Here is a 7,334-nt window from a genome sequence, read left to right as displayed (position 1 = left end):
ATGAATTGGCTCTCACTGAGATAACAACCGCCTGGGTTACGCAGCCAGTGGTTGCTGATCGGGTCTGCTCGGAAATTGCCGATCCCCGTTCCCTGAGCTTTCAGATCGGCCCACCTGTCAAATGCTTCTTTCCTCCAGTCGAAGCAAACCTTTTCTCCTGACAACAGGGTTCCTGTCGACCCCTCCTGACTCACTGAGGAGGGGTCTTCAACCGTCTCACCAGACGCCTCTCTCAACCTCCGAAGGTGACTCGTCGTGACGGTTTTCCTTGTCATTAATTTGGTGCACTCATCCCTGGAGTGCACCAGAGACACAATTCTGTTCGCCTGAACACTCGGAATGTGTCTCGCCAGTTTGTTCAAACCAAGTCCTCCATCTTTGCATCTGGCATACAACAAGCCATTAGTCACTGACTGATGGAGGTGTAGCCACTGCCGGACCGCCACTCTGAGGACACGGTCACTCTGCTCCAACTTGGCCAGTCCCACTGAGCCATTATCAGCCAGATAAATGACTCTGGGCACCCCATAAGTTCTCTTAAGGATTCCTGGCAGCTTACCGGACAACATCATCGCCGTAAACAGATTCGCCAACTCAATACACTTCGGGTCCCATCGAAGGAGGACCGCCTTCGAGATACCGTCGAGACCAGTCCCCGTACTGGCTTTCATATTCCTGAGTATTCTCCGCACTTCCCAGGGAGAGACTGGGCTCTCAAAGACTGAATTATCGGCTTTCGTTGATGTTCGAAATTGGCCTAGACCAACATAAGCATCAGCACCCTCCCACTTTTCCTTGAATGCATTTTCGACCACCGCTGGTGCGATAGGGCATCCACTATGATCGGTACCGTCGAAGATCAACTTAGCCAAGCTGCTACGGTTGACCTCAAAGAACATCTGGAGGCGCCTGAAACCGCGTTTTCCAGGCCCTTTCTTGGTCACAGCAGACCGTCTGTGACCCCCCACAACCTTAACCACTGTCGGTCGGGGGCTCAATCAGCAACCGCCGTTGGGGGGGCCGACGATCCCTTGCTCAATCGCCGTAGTTGTTTGCACTTGTTTCTGATCTGGGCCAATGTATACTTGGGAAGCTTAGTCGCTGCAGAGGCATAGAAGCCAGTGGTCCCACCAGTTGACTCCATCAGGGATCTGAGAAGCACAACATCTGGTTGGGACCACATACCTTTCCTTGGCCTCCTATCCCCTTCATTCGGCCGACCCAAATGCTCCGGGAGATGTCCAGCGTGCTTCACCCTAACGTGGTAGGACAGCCCACGTTTGGTGGTGAAGACTTTGGAGCAGACTGTGCATCGCTCATCACCAACCGAGGTCTGACTTTGCCTTCTCGCCCCACACTTGGGGACGTGACAGGCCATGGCTCTCAAACCTGATCCAGTCTTGTTGCATAAGGAGCATATGAACAAGACCGACCTAAGCCTATGCTTCGACTTAAGGTGGGACGATGATGTCGAAGCTGACGCCATAACCGACCTGCAGAGGGGACAAGGCTGTGTTCGGAAGGGAAGCCTAATACCCACTTTGACTGAATCATCAGCCTGGTACCGAGGCTGCTCCTTCCTCACATCAGGAAGAGCATGTTTCCGAAACCCCATAAACAGGACCTGTTTAGCTTTGGGCGAATCGTGAAAAAGCCTTTTCCGAAGGGGTATATAGCCACCTCCACGTGCCAATGGAGAGGCAACCGGACTCCCCAGTCCATCACTCTCGGCCTTCTTGAAGCGCTGTGTTACCACATTCAACCATCTGTTGGTCCTCCTAACCGGCCCAGACATTCCTGTCGGCGGCCGATCAGAGGACCAACAACCCGACCTTCGAAGGATAACACGGTTGCACTTACCAGGGGACGTACGCCTACTAGGAGTAGAGGCTCGGGCAGGCAACATCCCAAGGCTTGTAACAACTGGCGACGCCATTCCGACCAACTGGATGGGGCAGTGGGTCTTACACCCTAACCTACCCGGCAGTATCTTGCACTTAATGATAAATGGGGGGTAGTGAGTCTAACACTCTAGCCTACCCAGTGTTCTTTCTGCAACGCGCCAATAGTAGGGGTTGTGGACCACGCACCCAAATCAATCAGGCCACTCCCACGCATCGGATTGGAGCACTCCCGCTGGCGAAGGAACCGACAACTCGAGCAGCAGCCAGCTGAGGCCCTTCAAGGCGGAAGAAATCCCCATCCGATACCATAGAAACGCCTCCCGCAACAACCAAGTGCACCAGGGGCTAAGTCACACGGCTGCTTTCTTTCCATTCCAACACCTCCGGCAGCTATGCTCATTCCAATTACAGGGCCTCGAAAGAGTCCTGTATTGTTATTTTTCGTCACTACCTCCCCGAGTCGGGAGTGGGTAATTTGCGCGCCTGCTCGAACCCTGATTCCCCGTTACCCGTGGTCACCATGGTAGGCACAGAAAGTACCATCGAAAGTTGATAGGGCAGACATTCGAATGAGACGTCGAGCAGATGAATGAGTTGGCTTCTGTTAAGCAGCCAGGTTGTGCTGGCATTGAATGCCTGAGCTTGTTGGAAAGAAGAGAATGTAATCTATCTACACTGTGATGTGCAACTATCACAACTGTTCAACTATCTAAGCCTTAATTTGATGTACAGAGAAAAAAAGCCTCCATGGGAAAAACTATCACAGGAGTGGTTTCGAAATGTTGAGAGGCTGGTAGCAAACAACCTATGTGCTGAATGCAGGAGAAATTACCCGGATTTTCAACAATGTCACCATATAGTCTAAATCAAAATCAGAACAGCTGCTCAAATTCAGCACAAACTTTTACTCAGTTTCACACAAAGATTGAAATCTACACATTGTGAAACATAATTTACACTCCTCTTACCTTTGGAATCTGTTTTTAGATAGCCTCATTAAGATAGCAATATTGGAAGTCAAGTGGAGACTTAGCACTCATCACCTAAACTATTCACCTCTGAATATATTAATTAGCACTCATCTACAGGTTGACAACATTGTGGGGGAAGCCCCATTCACACTTGACCCTGCCTTGTTTTCATAAAAGATGTTAGAACAGCCTCCATGTGAAAAACAATCACAGGAGTGGTTTCGAAATGTTGAGAGTCTGGTAGCAAACAACCTATGTGCTGAATGCAGGAGAAATTACCCGGATTTTCAACAATGTCACCATATAGTCTAAAGCAATATCAGAACAGCTGCTCAAATTCAACACAAACTTTTACTCAGTTTCACACAAAGATTGAAATCTACACATTGTGAAACATAATTTACTCTCCTTTTACCTTTGGAGTCTGTTTTTAGATAGCCTCATGATGTGAGCAGATGAATGAGTTAGCTTCTGTTAACCAGCCAGGTTGTGCTGGCATTGAATGCCTGAGCTTGTTGGAAAGAAGAGAATGTAATCTATCTACACTGTGATGTGCAACTGTCACAACTGTTCAACTATCTAAGCCTTAATTTGATGTACAGAGAAAAAAAGCCTCCATGGGAAAAACTATCACAGGAGTGGTTTCGAAATGTTGAGAGTCTGTTAGCAAACAACCTATCAAACGCCTTGGCAAAGTCGATGAACACTACTGCCAATGGCTTCCTCTCCCATGTGCTCAGTTTCATGAGTCCATCCAGCAACATAAGGTTTTCGGCACAACCGGGGGCAGAGATAAATCCTTTCTGTCGGGGGTGAATCTCGCAGGCATTCATCAGCCTCTTATTCAAGACCCCAGAGAATAATCTCAATATGATGGACCCTATCGTGATAGGGCGCCATCGGGATATATTAGACAGAAGGCTCGGATCAACTGTCTTCGGTATCAGAGTTGTTCTGTTTTTCTTGAGGACTTTTGGCAACTTTCCAGACAACATAATCGCCGTAAACAGATTCGGCAACTCTAGACATTTCGGGTCCCATCGAAGGAGGGCTACCTTCTAGATACCATCTAGACCAGGCGCCGTGCCGGCCTTCATGCCTCTGAGTACCCTACGCACCTCCCAGGGGGAGACCGGTGTCTCAAAGACTGAGTTATCAGCCTTAGTTGATGTTCGGAATTGACCCAGGCCCGCGCAGGCATCAACATTTTCCCATTTCTCCTTGAATGCCTTTTCCTGCTGGAAAGCTGGAATTACCACCAGACTTGCCCTCCAATGGATCCTCGTTAAAGGATTTAAAGTGTACTCATTCCAATTACAGGGCATAAGAATTTGTTCTTAATGACTTGCCTGGTTAAATAAAGGTTAAATAAATAAATAAAACGTGGTTAGAGCTTACCTCCTGTTGGCAGTTTGGGACTAGCAGAGAGGTAGTCAGGTACTGCTTGAAACCCGTCAAAATTGCAGCTTCACGTGGGAACTTTTCATAAAGTCCCATCTGCTGCATTTTGACCCTCAGTGATGTCTGGTACTGGGCCGTGTCCCTGAGAAAATACAGAGAAAATTAGCTCAAAGGAACTTACAGATGTTCACAGCCAAAGATCATTGATTGAACTTGTGTGTGTTGAGTGAGGTGATGAACTTACTTTTGCCATGTTGGGTCACTTGGACCAGCATCCTCACTGGAATCAGAGCCGGGGGTCTCTTCAGAGCCTCTACGGTCCTCTTCTGTGCTGCCACTGGCCGGGATGGGGGCTTGCTCGGCGGCAGCTGCAGTGGTTGGTTGCTCGTCGCTGGGTTCAATGTCTGCGTCCATGGGGGCATTGAGGACGAAGAAGTTTCTTCTACGAAGATCTTCAAGAAGAGCCAGTCTGGAAGGCCTGTGGGGGTACCGCCTGCACATCTCGGCGTAGTCCCAGGTTCTGCCTTGGCGGGTCCAAGCCTTCATCGACGTCTTGGCCCTCTGCAGCTCTGCCTGCCTCTCCACAGCTGTGTTGCGTTTCATGCAGACCCTGGCCAGGTGGGCAGACAGTACTTCCTGAGGTTTCTCGCACAGCAGGCAGTGGATGATGCGGCGATCCTTCTCGCTGTGAGAGAGAAAGAGAGACAGTCCCGTGCCGCTCCCAACTGCCCGGCCTCTGGATGTGGGGTACAGGCCTTGGGCTGCTTCGCACCTTCACGGACAAACTCTCTTGCAGATGCAGGATGGGATGACAGAGGAGGCAGGGCGTTGATGGTTGTCCGTCTGCTCTCCAGCGTAGCTGCTAGGCACTTCAGTACCTGGTTGTGCCGCCAGGTGTAACGGCCTTGTGTAAGGCTTGTCTTGCAGCTGACAAGAATGTGCTTCAGGTTTGCTGGAGATGGACAGAGGGGTCACGTAGGGTCTTCGCCGTACCATTGGCTGAGGTTCTTGGGAGATGGCAGGACATCGTACGTGGCTCGTATAATGAAGCTGGTTCGAAATGCTTCCATGTCCCACAACTCCTTCCAAGAGAACTTTCTCTTCTCAACTCCCTCCCATCTCATCCACTGCCCTTGCTTTGCTTGAGAAATGGCCTTTGCGCACCTCGCTGCCTGTTCTTGCCGGCGCACCTCCTCGACCACAAGACCTCGTCGCTGAGATGGAGTTGCCTTGTACCAGGATGGTTTGCTCTCTCCAAGGCTGAGGCCTCCTCTCCCTGACACTCCTCTTACCTTTGGAATCTGTTTTTAGATAGCCTCATTAAGATAGCAATATTGGAAGTCAAGTGGAGACTTAGCACTCATCACCTACACTATTCACCTCTGAATATATTAATTAGCACTCATTTACAGGTTGACAACATTGTGGGGGAAGCCCCATTCACACTTGACCCTGCCTTGTTGTCATAAAAGATGTTAGAACAGCCTCCATGTGAAAAACAATCACAGGAGTGGTTTCAAAATGTTGAGACTCTGGGAGCAAACAACCTATGTGCTGAATGCAGGAGAAATTACCCGGATTTTCAACAATGTCACCATATAGTCTAAAGCAATATCAGAACAGCTGCTCAAATTCAACACAAACTTTTACTCAGTTTCACACAAAGATTGAAATCTACACATTGTGAAACATAATTTACTCTCCTTTTACCTTTGGAGTCTGTTTTTAGATAGCCTCATGATGTGAGCAGATGAATGAGTTAGCTTCTGTTAACCAGCCAGGTTGTGCTGGCATTGAATGCCTGAGCTTGTTGGAAAGAAGAGAATGTAATCTATCTACACTGTGATGTGCAACTATCACAACTGTTCAACTATCTAAGCCTTAATTTGATGTACAGAGAAAAAAAGCCTCCATGGGAAAAACTATCACAGGAGTGGTTTCAAAATGTTGAGAGTCTGGGAGCAAACAGCCTAAGTGCTGAATGCAGGAGAAATTACCCGAATATTCAACAATAGTCTAAACCAATATCAGAACAGCTGCTCAAATTCAACACAAACTTGTACTCAGTTTCACACAAAGATTGAAATCTACACATTATGAAGCATATTTTACACTCCTCTTACCTTTGGAATCTGTTTTTAGATAGATTTAGATTTAGACACACACCCAGAAAGCCCAGTCCCAAGAGACAAACGTGAGGATGAGAAAGAGCCGAAGATGTATTTCCCCTTTTACGTGGGAAACCTCAGTGTTGGCCGATTTGGAAGAGGAACTACACAGCAACAGAAACATATCAACTCTCCTGAAGACGGGGGGGACGCTGTTGAAGCACTGAATAGAAACACTTAATGACTTTAAAGGGAATGACCAAGCCACAATAAATCTCCTTTTTGTGGGATCTGCCGTCTCCTCTCCCTAATTCCAGTGCCTCATATCGAACACTGAATGTTCCTAGGCTCCAGCCCTCTCCAATTAGGTCACACCTAAATTTGGAACATCACCTACACTATTCACCTCTGAATATATTAATTAGCACTCATTTACAGGTTGACAACATTGTGGGGGAAGCCCCATTCACATGATGAGTCACAAACTCCTCCCACCTTTGATAGGCCACAATCAAGCTAATGGGCCTATGGCATCATCATGGAGGATAAATACTGCAGGTAAACTCCACTGCATCAGTGTGTTTTCAATTCTGATCACACACACCACCTCTTTGCCATTTTGGAAGAGAATTTCATCGAACCTGTAGACTTCTGAAGAAAACTCTTTTTTGAAGTTTCTTGCTTTTTTAAAAGGATTTTTTTCGCCTGCTATTTCTATTTCTATTCTTTTTTGGTTTATTTTCTTGCTTTCTCTCTTCCCAAGAGCTTTGTTTTTTTTTTTCTTCTTTTTGTGAAAAAGACTTTTCTGAGGACAATGGCAGGACAGGCTGCAAAGTAAGTACCAATTTGTTTTCACTAGTTGAATTGTATTTTGCTTGAAACATGCAAATGTGGCTGCCAGTGCAGTAAGTGATATTCACTTGAAAAGATTTCTTAAAATAAGTCAGGGG

The sequence above is a fragment of the Centroberyx gerrardi genome, unplaced genomic scaffold (genome assembly GCF_048128805.1).
Source record: "Centroberyx gerrardi isolate f3 unplaced genomic scaffold, fCenGer3.hap1.cur.20231027 Scaffold_237, whole genome shotgun sequence".
Taxonomy (NCBI): Eukaryota; Metazoa; Chordata; class Actinopteri; order Beryciformes; family Berycidae; genus Centroberyx; species Centroberyx gerrardi.
The sequence above is the reverse complement of the archived record's forward strand: the minus strand, read 5'-3'. Positions refer to the sequence as shown.